The following is a 12,707-nucleotide window of genomic DNA, read 5'->3' on the forward strand; positions in this document are numbered from 1 at the left end:
CTGCTCCCGTGTCTTTTCCGGCGCCGTTGTCTCCCCTAGACACCTGGCTCCAGTGGTCTTTTCGAGACACACACAGTTCTCAACCTGCCCTCTCCGTGCTTTTCGGCCGCCTGTTTGTCCTCACCTGCCTCTGCTCCCGTGTCTTTCGGCGCCCCTGTTAGTTCACCCTGCCCTCTCCCACGTGTCTTCTTCGGCACCCGTGTGTTCCCTGCCTGCCTCCCGTGATCCTTCTTCGGCGCCCGGTTGTTCCAACATGGCGCCCATGCTCCCTGTCTTTTCGGGCGCCACTAGTTGTTCCCCTGCCACTGCTCAACCGTGTCTTTTTCGGCGCCCGATTGTTGTTCTCCCAGCCCTGCTCCACGTAGACTCTTTTTCGGCGCCCCTGTTGTTCTCCTGCCCTGCTCCAAGATGTACATATTTCGGCGCCTGTTGTTATCCTGCCCTGCATACCACGTAGATCAAATACGAGACAAAGCCCCTGTTGTTCCCCCTGCCCGCTCCCGTGTCTTTTCGGCGCCCCTGTTGTATCAATAAACATAGCACATACATACTACACACCATGTACATATTCGACGCCCTGTTGTTCTCTCCCTGCCCCTGCTCTCCGTGACATTTATCAGGCGCCTGTTGTTCTCTCCTGCCATCACTGCTCCCTGCTGTATTTTCGGCGCCTCTGTTGTTCTCCCTGCCCTTGCCCGTGTCTTTTCGGCGCCCCTGATTGTTAACAACACATAGACCAATGCTCCCGTGCTTTCGTGCGCCCCTGTATTGTCACCACACTAGACACACATACACCAATCTATATACAGGACAGCACTACATATAATGTTCTCCCTGCCTGCCTCCCTGTGTCTATTACAGACGCCCAGTATTGTTACACAAACCTGCTGCTCAACAGTGTACTTTCGGAGGCCCTGTTTCCTCCACACATAGCCACATGACATACACATAGTAGACTTTACAAGCGCCCTGATTAGATCATACCCTGCCCCTGCTCCGTGTCCTTCCGGCAGCCCTTTGTTTCTCCTGCCTGTCACCGTGTATTTATACAGAGCGCCATAGTATGTTCTCCACCGCCCTGCTCTCGTGTCTTCTGGAGCTCCCTGTTGTCCTCCTGCCTCTCCCGTTGTATTGTCGGCCCCCTGTTGTTCTCACTGCCACTGTCTCCCGTGTCTTTTTCCGGCGCCCCTGTTGTCCTCCCTGCCCTGCTCCCCGGTTGTCTTTCGGCGCCTAGTTGTTCTCTCCTGCCCTGCTCCCGTGTTCTTTTTCGCGCCCCTGTTGTCCCTCCTGCCCTGATCTCCTTCTTTTCGGCGTCTGTGTCCTCTCTCTGCCTGCTTCCGTGTCTTCGGCGCCCCTGTTTGTCCTCTCCTGCCCTGCTCCAGTGTCCTTTTTTCGGCGCCCACTTGTTTGTTTCTTCTCTTGTCTTCTGCTCCTGTGTCTTTTTCGTGCCTCTGTTGTTTTTCTCTCCTCCTGCCTTGCTCTCATTGTTTTGTCTTTTCTTGTTGCGCCCCTTGTTGTTCTCCCTGCCCTGCTCCCGTGTCTTTCGTGCGCCCCTGTTGTTTCTCCCTGCCTGCTCCCGTGTCTTTCGGCGGCCCCTGTGTCCTCCCCTGCCCTGCTCCCCGTGTCTTTCGGCGCCTGGTTGTATCTCCCTGCCCTGCTCCCGTGTCTTTTCCGGCCCCCTGTTGTTTCTCCCCTGCCCTGCTCCCGTGTCTTTTCGGCGCCCCTGTTTTCTCCCTCCCCTGCTCCCGTGTCTTTTCGGAGCCCTGTTGTCTCCCCTGCCCTGCTCCCGGTTCTTTCCCGCGCTACGGTGTTGTCTCCCCTGCCCTGCTTCCCGTGTCTTTTTCGGCGCCTGTTGTTCTCCCTCGCCCTCTCCCGTGTCTTTCGGCGCCCTGTTGTCCTCCCTGCCTGCTCCCGTGTCTTTTCGGCGCCCCTTTGGTCTCCTGCCCTGCTCTCCGTGTCTTTCGGCGCCCCTGTTGTTCCCCTGCCTCTCCCGTGTCTTTCCGGCGCCCCTTGTTCCCCTGCCCTGCTCCCGTGTCTTTTTCGCGCGCCCTGTTGTCCTCCCTGCCCTGCCTCCCTGTCTTTTCGGCGCCCCTGTTGGTCCTCCCTGCCCTGTCCCCAGTGTCTTTTCGGCGCCCCTGTGTTCTCTCCTGCCCTGCTCCCGTGTCTTTTCGGCGCCCTGTTGTTCTCCCTGCCCTGCTCCCTGTCTTTCGGCGCCTGTTGTTCCCCCTGCCCTGCTCCGTGTTATTTTTACGGCGCCCCTGTTTGTTCCCCTGCCCTGCTCCCGCTGCTCTTTTCGGCGCCTGTGTCCTCCCTGCCTGCTCCCGTGTCTTTTTCGGCGCCCTGTGATTCCTGCCCTGCTCCCGTGTCTTTTCGGCGCCCCGTTTGTTCCCCCTGCCTCTGCTCCCGTGTCTTTCGCGCCCCTGGTTGTCTCCCTGCCCTGCTCCCGTGTCTTCGGCGCCCCTGTTGTCCTCCCTCCCTGCTCCCGTGTCTTTTCGGCGCCTGTTTGTTCTCCCTGCCCTGGCTCCCGTGTCTTCGGCGCCCCTCGTTGTTCTCCTGCCCTGCTCCCGTGTCCTTTTCGGACGCCTGGCCGCCTGTTGATCCTCCATGCCCTGCTCCCGTGTCTTTATCGGCGCCCCTGTTGTCTCCTGGCCCTGCCTCCCCCGTGTCTTGTTCCGGCGACCCTGTTGTTCCCCTGCCCTGCATCCCGTGTCTTTTTCGGCGCCCCTGTTGTCTCCCTGCCTGCTCCCGTGTCTTTTCGGCGCCCCTGTTGTTCTCCTGCCCTGCTCCCGTGTCTTTTCCGGCACTGTTGTTCTCCCTGCCCGCTCCCGTGTCTTATTCCGGAGCCGTGTTGTCCCTCCTGCCTGCTCCCGTGTCCCTTTTCCGGCGCCTGTTGTTCTCCCTGCCCGTGCTCCCGTGGTCTTTTTCCGGCGCCCTGTTTGTTCTCTCCTGCCTGCTCCCGTGTACCTTTTCGGCGCCCCTGATTGTTCTCCCTGCCCTGCTCCCGTGTCTTTTTGGCGCCCGTGTTGTTCCGGCGCCCGTTATTTGTTTTGGTGTGCCGGCCTCGGCTCCGGCGGCCTCCCCGTCCCTCCCGTCTCCTGGGTCTTTGGGCCTTGCCCGCGCTGTTTTTCCCTCCCCCTGCCCCCATTATCTTTTCCGCTTTTTACCTCCCTTTCTCTTTGTCGCTTTCCTGTTTCCCGTCCCTCCCTGCCGTCCCCTGTCCTCCTTCGGCGGTCCCGCCGCTCGCGTTCCCATTCCATTTCCGTCCTATTCGCCCGCCGCTCTCTCCCGCGCGCCTTCCCCTGGGCCCGTTCCTCCCTCTTCCTCCTGATCCCACCGGGGGCCTGCCCCACCCCCCACTGGCGTTGCCCGCGCCCTGCCTACCCCCTGCGACCCCCGGCCCGTTCCTCTGTCCCCTTTTCCTTCTGCCGCCTCCTGCTGCGTCGTCCACCGTCCCGTCGGTTGTTGTTTCCCCGCCGCCCCCGCGCGCGCCCGGCCGGCGCCTTGTGCGTCCTGTGGTCCCGCCTGGGGCTCTCGTCCCGTGTGGCCTTCCTCCCTCCCTGTTTCCCCGCTCGCTCTCTTTTTTCCCTTCTTCGTCCCCCTGGTTTCCCCCTTCTGCTGTTGTGCCTTTGTTTTTTCTCCTTTCGTCGCTCGTTCGCTCTCTCCGCTCCGTGGTTCGCCTCTTCCCCCCTCCCGGTCGCTTGGTCCCCGCGCGACTCCCTTTTCTGGCTACCCGCCCCGTTGCTGTCTCCTCTTTGTTTTGTGTCGGGTCAGTCCCCGGGGGCTTCGCATTTATTCCGTATCACTTGGTCTCTCCCGTCTGCGCTCGGTGCCTGTCCGCCTCGTTTCGGTCCGCGCCTGTCTACGGTGTTTGCCCCGTTCGCCTGTCGTCGCGTTCATCTCTGGGCTTGCCGTCCCTTGGGCTTCCCTACCGGCTCTGGGGGTTTGCCCCCGCGCCCCCTTGGGCTTCCGTGCACGCCTTCCCCTCTCGCCCTATGCCCCCGGATCGGTATGCGGTCTGCCCCGCCTCGGTGGTGGTCTGTGGCATCAGTCCTTCGCCTCCGGCCGTGTCTCTCCCTCCCTCCTCCCTCACTCCCTCCCCCGGTTTTGTTTTCCCCCGCCCTGATCCCGGGGTTTCGCGCGCGCCTGGAACGGCTGGGGCTCGGCGGAGGGGTGGGGTTTGTTGGCAGGGGGTAGCGGTTTGTGGCGGGGGGACTACGGCAGGCGGGGTGGTGTGTTTCGGCTAGGGGGGTGTTGTTGGCATGGGCCAGTGTGTCCCCGCGGTGTTTCGCGGCGTCGGTTCCTGTCCTCGCCTCTGCCCCTCTCCCCTTCTCCCCTTGCCCCCTTGGGTTTTGTTTTTTTTTCGTCCTGGCCCCGCCCCCCCCCCCCCTCCCCCCCCCCCCCCCCCGCCCCCCGCTTGCCTCCTTCCCCGTCTCTTGCCCTCTCCTCTGCGCCTGTCGGTGTGTGTTTCTTTCTTCCTCGCTTCCCCTTCCCCCCGTCGTTCCCAGATCCCCCTCGTACTGTCTCCCCTGCCACCTCCTGTTTTTCCCTCCCTCGTGGCCCTTTTCTCGGGCAATAGCCTGCCTTGGGCTCCCACGCCCCTCCCCTTCCCTGCCCCCCGGGTCTTCCTCCGGTCTCGTCCTCCTGGTTGCTCCCTTTCTTTCAGTGCTGTCCCGGCCTCCTGGTCCTGTCCTGTCCTGGTCGCCGGCTACCGGCTTTTCTTCGTGCTGTCCCGGTCCTCCTCTCTCGCTGTCCCCCTTTCCGCCGCCTTCCTCCCCTTTGCCTTCTTCCCCTTTGTTCTGTTCCCGCTTGCCTTTCCCTCGCTTTACTGGCTTATTTTGTTGTTGTTATCGGTCCCCCCTTCCCCCCCTCCTGTGCCCCTGGCCTTCGTTTTTCCTCTTTGTCCTCCTTAATCCCACCATGCCCCGCTGCCCTGTCTTGCTCACAGCCGTATCCCCCGCCTTTGTTCTGGCCCGTCTCCCTCCGTTTCCGGCGTCCCTCTTGCTTTCCCCCTCCGCCCTCCTCCGCTTTGCCTGGGCCTGGCCTCTCTTCCTACTGGTGTTATCCCCTGCTTCTTCCCTTGCCTCCCTCATCTCTGTCCCCCCCCCTCGCCTTTCTGGCCGGTCCTCCGTCGCGCCGTGCCTTTCACCCCCCCGCTTCCCCCCCCGCCCGGCGGTATTTTCCCTGCTTCCCCCGCCGGGCCCGTCATTTGTCGCCGGGGTCCCCCCACCCCCACCACCCCCTTACTCCTCCTCTCTGCGCCATGGTGCCGTACTCTCCTTGCCTTGGCTGTGTCTCCCCCACCCCCGCCCTCCCCCGCTCCCGGCTTTCCCTTCTCCCTCCGTTGCCGCGCGGCCCGGCCCCGCTCCGGGCTTTTCGCCTGCGGTCCCTGGTGCCTTTTTCCCACCGTTTCCCGCGTTCCTGTCCTGTTGCTCGGCCGCCCCCTGCGGCTGGCTCCCCCTTGTCGTTCCTCCCCCTCCCTCCTTCCCAGCGTGCCCAGCCGGCCGCCTGTCCCGCCTTCCCCTCTTCCCCCACCTTGCCTCCTGATTTGGCCCCCGGCCACTCCGTCCTCCTGCAACCCCGCCTTCTGTTTGGTGTCCCCTCCCATCCCCCACATTCCTCGACGTCCTACCTCTCCCTCTTTTCCCGCCTCGTGGTGGCTGCCTCCTGTTCTGAGGTCTGCTTGTCCTCCTTCCGGCCTGCGGCGTTTTTTCCGCTCCCCCGGACTGCCGCCCCCGCCCCCTCGTCGAGGCCCCTCCGGTTTCGTCTCCCTGTCCCCCCCGCCCCTGGGCCTTCCCTCTCGTTTCCCTGTTCCCCCCGCCCCTGGGCGCATCCCTCTCGTCTCCTGTCCCCGCAACTTGGCGCTAGCCTCTCGTTCCTGTCCCCCCCCACTGGGCGCTCCCTCTTTCCGCCGGCTCCCCTCCCCCTCCCGCCCCCTTTCTCTACTGGCGTTTGCTTCCCCGACGCTCGTGCCTTTCTGAGTGGCTTGTTTACCCGTTTTGCCTCCCCTCCTCCTTGCCCTCTCTCGCCCGGCCTGCCCCTGGTTGCCTCGCCCTGACTCCCCCCCCACCTTTGCCGGCGCCTTGCCGCCTTTTGCCCCTCCTCCGCCTTCGCGCTTTCCCGCCCCCCCCCCCCTCGCTTCCTCCTTCTGGGGTCTTGTGTTATCGCTCGCTGTCCTCTATCTCCACTGCCCCTGCCTGCTTCCGCCCCACTTCCCCCCCCCCCCCCCCCCCCCCCCCCCCCCCCCCCCCCCACCCACCCCCCCCGACCCTCCTCCTCTTGGGCCCTGGGCGCCTTTCGGGCCACCCTGCCTTCGTGCTGCCACTGCTTCTCACACGCCGCGCGCGCGCGCGCGCGCCGCGCGCGCGCGAGCCCGCGCGCCGCAGCAGCGCGAGCGCGCGCCGCGCGCGCGCCCGCGCGCGCGCGCGCGCGCGCGCGCGCGCGCGCGAGCGACGCCGCGCGGCGAGCCGCGCGAGCGCGCGCGCGAGAGCGCGCCCTTTTTTTGTCCTTTCCCTTCTTTGCCCCTCGTTCCCCCCTGTCCATCTCCCCTCATCTGGCAAGGTTCCCCTTTCTCGTTTATTTCCCTTTTGGTTTCTCCCCTTCCAACTTTTGCTTATTGGCCCCTGTTCACCTCCTGTTTCCATGCCAGCCCCTTTAGCGAGCGAGCGACGAGCAGAGCGAGGAGCGCCGAAGAGAGAGAGAGAGAGAGAGAGAGAGAGAGAGAGAGAGAAGAGAGAGAGAGAGAGAGAGAGAGAGAGAGAGCAGAGAGATTTTGGGCCTTCCTCTGACACCCCCTGGTAGTAGGGATCCTGGATGGCAGGACAGCGTTGGCTACCCTCTGTACGCCTTAAAGGTCGGATGCCGACGCAGTTGCCATACCAGGCGGGTGATGCAACCGGTCACACTACACACACATAGCACTCTCTCTCTCATCTCTCTCACACACACACACAAGACCAAACCACACACAACACACCACACACACACACACACACACACACACCCACACACACACACACACACACACACACCAACACAAACACACACAACACACACACACACACACACACACACACACAACACAGCCACAACACACACACACACGCAAAAAGGATGTGTCTGAATAGTTGACCCTCTGTCATCAGTCAAAAAGGAATAAATGAACCATTTGGTGACAAATGAGTGGGGTTAACACACACACACACCACACACACCACACACACACACACACACACACACACACACACACACACACACACACACACACACACACACACACACACACACACACCACACCACACAACACGTTATGTTCTTCTATCCTCGTTGGACATAAAATGCCATTCCATTCTAAATCCTCGTTTCCCTCACGCCTAAACCATACCAGGTGGTGATGCAACCGGCCAGGATGCTCTCGATGGTGCAGCTGTTTTAACCTTTTGAGGGTTGGGGACCCATGCCAATTTTTCAGTCACCTGAGGGGGGAAAGGCTTTGTCATGCCTCTTCACGACTGTCCTTAGTGTGTTTTGGACCATGATAGTTTTTGGTGATTGGACACCAAGGAACTTGAACCTCTCAACACCGCTCACTACTGCCCGTCGATGAGAATGGGGGCCCGTTCGGCCCTCCTTTTCCTGTAGTCCATGATCACTCCTTTGTCTTGATCACATTGAGGAGAGGTTGGTGTCCTGGTGCTAACACTGGGACTTTTGAAGAAACTGCAGTTAAATAGATTTACTTGGTTGAGTAAGACTATACTGTGAATGATATAGAGTTTAGACTATACTGTATTAATGAAGAGAGTAAACTATACTGTATTAATGAAGAGAGTTAAGACTATACTGTATGAATGAATAGAGTTAAGACTATACTGTATTAATGAATAGAGTTAAGACTATACTGTATTAATGAGAGAGTTAACTATACTGTATGAATGAAGAGAGTTAACGACTATACTGTATGCAAATGAATAGAGTTTAAGAACTATACTGTATTGAATGAATAGAGTTAAACCTATATACTGTATTAATGAAGAGAGTTAAGACTATACTGTATTAATGAATAGAGTTAAGACTATACTGTATTAATGAATAGAGTTAAGACTATACTGTATGAATGAAGAGAGTTAAGACTATACTGTATGCTGTATGCTCTCTCTCTTCTCTCTCTCTCTCTCTCCTCTCTCCTCTCTCTCTCTCTTCTCTCTATGAATCATTGATTCATTATGCATTAAACATGAATGGAACACTGGCAGGGAATTAAAATAGCGGGAGTGTGTGCGTACATGTGTATGTGTCCTGGGGGTTTAATAAACTGGGTTCTGATTGGTGCTGCAGGGACCCTGCATGGCATTCTGGGATTGGGCTAAACCAGGATGTGCATCCCAAATGGCACCCTCTTCACTATATAGTGCGCTATGTTTGATCAGATCCACTTAATAAGGAATAGGATGCCATTTGGTACGCAGGCCAGGAAGTAACCAGGAAATGTGAGGTAAATAAATGATGTAGTCCTCAACCTGTCAATCAAACTAATACAATGGAGGGGAGGAGAGGAGGTGAGGTAGAAGGGGAAGGGAGAGAGGAGATAGGAGAGTAGAGGAGAATAAGAGAGAGGAGAGGATAGGAGAGGAAGAGGGAGGAAAGGAGAGGAGAGTAAAGGAGAAGAGGGGAGGAGAGGCGAGGAAATGAGAGGAGAAATAAGAGAGAGGGGAAGAGAGAGGAGAGGCGAGGAGAGGAGAAATAAGAGAGAGGGGAAGAGAGAGGAGAGGAGAGGAAGAGGGAGGAAAGGAGAGGAGAAAGTACAGAACAGATCAGATCAGTACAGAATAGAACAGTACAGAATAGAACAGTACAGAACAGATCAGTACAGAACAGATCAGAACAGAACAGAACAGTACAGAACAGAATAGATCAGTACAGAATAGAACAGAACAGTATAGAACAGTACAGAACAGATCAGTACAGAACAGAACAGTACAGAACAGAACAGTATAGAACAGAACAGAACAGTACAGAACAGAACAGCGTACAGACAGAAACAGAAATAAGAACAGAACAGAATAGAACAGAACAGAAGATAGAATCAGTAACAGAACAGAATAGATCAGTAGAGAACAGTATAGAACAGAACAGTAACAGAACAGTACAGAACAGAATAGAACAGAACAGTACAGAACAGTAACAGTAACAGAACAGTATAGAACAGATACAACAGTAGCAGAACAGAATAGATCAGAAGACAGTACAGTAGAGACAGTACAGAACAGTACAGTAGCAGAACAGTACAGAATAAGAACAGACAGTAACAGAAAAGTACAGAACAGAAATAGAAAAGAAGACAGTACAGAACATTACAGAACAGAACAAGAACAGAACAGTACAGAAACAGAGACAGTACAAGAACAGTAAATAGAAACAGAACAGAACAAGAATAGAAACAGAACGAGAACAGAACAGAACAGTAGGATGGTGACTGTTGAGTGTGTGTCTGTGTGGTGTGTGTGTCTTTCCCCTGGGCCACCTCTCTCTGTCAGGTCGGGTCAATCCATTATGCAAGTAAGCGGGGGTCACCACACTCAGCTAATGGGCTGCTGTCATAGAGAGAAAGCCTGGATTCTGCTGAACCTACGGACCAAACCAACCATCTTATAGTTAATTAAACCCGTTGATTAAAGTGAAGGACCAGCCAGTTCTTTCTATCTCCTCTCTCCCTCATTCTCTCTCTCTCTCTCTCCCTCTCTCTCTCTCTTGCTCTCATTATCTCTCTCTCTCTTGCTCTCATTCTCTCTCTCTCTCTCTTTCTGTCTCTTTCTCTCTCTGTCATTCTCATTCTCTCATTCTCTGTCTCTCTCTGTCATTCTCATTCTCTCTCTCCTCTCTCCTGTTCTCTCTTCTCTTGCCTCTCATTCTCTCTCTCTCTTTTCTGTCTCTTTCATCTCTCTGTCATTTCATTCTCTCTCTCTCTCTGCTGTCTCTCTCTCCTCTCTTGCTCTCATTCCTCTCTCTTTCTGTCTCTTTTCTCTCTCTGTCATTCTCATTCTCTCATTCTCTCTCTCTCTTTCTCTCTCTTTCTGTCTCTCTCTCTGTCATTCTCATTCTCCTCTCTCATTCTCTGTCTCTTTCTCTGTCATTCTCTCTCTTCCTCTCTCCTCTCTCTCTCTCTTCTCTCTTCTCTCTCTCTCTCCTCTCCTGTCTCTCTCTCTGTCTGTCTCTCTCTCTCTCAATTCAATTCAATTCAAGGGGCTTTATTGGCATGGGAAACATGTGTTAACATTGCAAAGCAAGTGAGGTAGATAATATACAAAAGTGAAATAAACAATACAAATTAACAGTAAACATTACACATACAGAAGTTTCAAAACAAAAAAAGACATTACCAATGTCATATTATATATATACAGTGTTGTAACAATGTACAAAATGGTTAAAAGCACACAAGTTAAAATAAATAAGCATAAATATGGGTTGTATTTACAATGGTGTTTTGTTCTTCACTGGTTGCCCTTTTCTTGTGGCAACAGGTCACAAATCTTGCTGCTGTGATGGCACAACTGGAATTTCACCCAGTAGATATGGGAGTTTATCAAAATTGGATTTGTTTTCGAATTCTTTGTGGATCTGTGTAATCTGAGGGAAATATGTCTCTCTAATATGGTCAAACATTGGGCAGGAGGTTAAGGAATGGCAAGCTCAGTTTCCACTCATTTTGTGGCAGTGAGCACATAGCTCTTTCTCTTGAGAGCCATGTCTGCTACGGCGGCCTTTCTCAATAGCAAGGCTATGCTCACTGAGTCTGTACATAGTCAAAGCTTTCCTTAAGTTTGGGTCAGTCACAGTGGTCAGGTATTCTGCCACTGTGTACTCTCTGTTTAGGGCCAAATAGCATTCTAGTTTGCTCTGTTTTTTGTTAATTCTTTCCAATGTGTCAAGTAATATATCTTTTTGTTTTCTCATGATTTGGTTGGGTCTAATTGTGCTGTTGTCCTGGGGCTCTGTGGGGTGTGTTTGTGTGTTTGTGAACAGAGCCCTAGGACCAGCTTGTTAGGGGACTCTTCTCAGTTTCATCTCTCTGTAGGTGATGGCTTTGTTATGGAAGGTTTGGGAATCGCTTCCTTTTAGGTGGTTTTAGAATTTAACGGCTCTTTTCTGGATTTTGATAATTAGTGGTACGGCCTAATTCTGCTCTGCATCGCATTATTTGGTGTTCTACGTTGTACACGGAGGATATTTTTGCAGAATTCTGCATGCAGAGTTCAATTTGGTGTTTGTCCCATTTTGTGAATCTTGGTTGGTGAGCGGACCCCAGACCTCACAACCATAAAGGCAATGGGCTCTATGACTGATTCAATTATTTTTACCAGATCCTAATCGGTATGTTGAAATTTATGTTCCTTTTGATGGCATAGAATGCCTTTCTTGCCTTGTCCTTCAGATTGTTCACAGCTCTGTGGAAGCTACCTGTGGTGCTGATGTTTAGGCGAGGTATGTATCGTTTTTTGTGTGCTCTAGGGCAACGGTGTCTAGATGGAATTTGTGTCCTGCGAACTGGACCTTTTTTGGAACACCATTATTTTGGTCTTACTGAGATTTACGGTCAGGGCCAGGTCTGACCAGAATCTGTGCAGAAGACTAGGTGCTGCTGTAGGCCCTCCTTGGTTGGTGAAGCAGCAAGAAATCATCAGCAAACAGTAGACAATTGACTTCGGATTCTAGTAGGGTGAGACGGTGCTGCAAGACTGTTCTAGTGCCCGGCCAATTTCGTTGATATATATGTTGAAGAGGGTGGGCTTAAGCTGCATCCCTGTCTCACTCCACGACCCTGTTGAAGAAAGTGTGTGTTTTTTGCCAATTTTAACCGCACATTGTTGTTTGTGTACCATGGATTTAATAGTCGTATGTTTACCCCCAACACCACTTTCCATCAATTTGTATAGCAGACCTCATGCAAAATTGGTCGGAAGGCTTTTTTGAAAATCAAACAAAGCATGAGAAGACTTTGCCTTTGTTTTGGTTTGTTTGGTTGTCAATTAGGGTGTGTAGGGTGAATACATGGTCTGTTGTAACGGTAAATTGGTAAAAAGCCAATTTGACATTTGCTCAGTACATTGTTTCATTGAGGAAATGTACGAGATCTGCGTTAATGATAATGCAGAGTATTTTCCCAAGGTTACTGTTGACGCATATTCCACGGTAGTTATTGGGTGTCAAATTTGTCTCCACTTTGTGGATTGGGGTGATCAGTCCTTGGTTCCAAATATTGGGGAAGATGCCAGAGCTAAGGACGATGTTAAAGAGTTTTAATATCTCTGTCTCTCTATCTGTCTCTCTCTCTCTCTCTCTCTCTGTCTTTCTCTCTGTCTCTCTTCTGTCTGTCTCTTTTCTCTCTCTCTCTCTCTCTCTGCTCTCTATCTGTCTTATCTGTCTCTCTCTCTTCTCTGTCTCTCTATCTGTCTCTCTCTCTCTCTCTCTCTCTTCTCCTCTCTCTCTCTCTCTCTCTGTCTCTCTATCTGTCTTCTCTCTGATCTCTCTCTGTCTCTCTATGTCTTCTCTCTCTCTCTCTCTGCTCTCTGTCTCTCTCTCTCTTCTCTCTCTCTCTCTCTCTCTCTCTCTCCTCTGATTATAAAAAGAGCTTTTACCTTACTAAGGGAATCTGAGAGGCTGGGGAGGCATAGTCTTAAATGTGTGTGAGTAGTAGTGCTACAACGCAA

This window comes from Salvelinus sp. IW2-2015, linkage group LG15 (assembly GCF_002910315.2).
Source record: "Salvelinus sp. IW2-2015 linkage group LG15, ASM291031v2, whole genome shotgun sequence".
NCBI lineage: Eukaryota > Metazoa > Chordata > Actinopteri > Salmoniformes > Salmonidae > Salvelinus > Salvelinus sp. IW2-2015.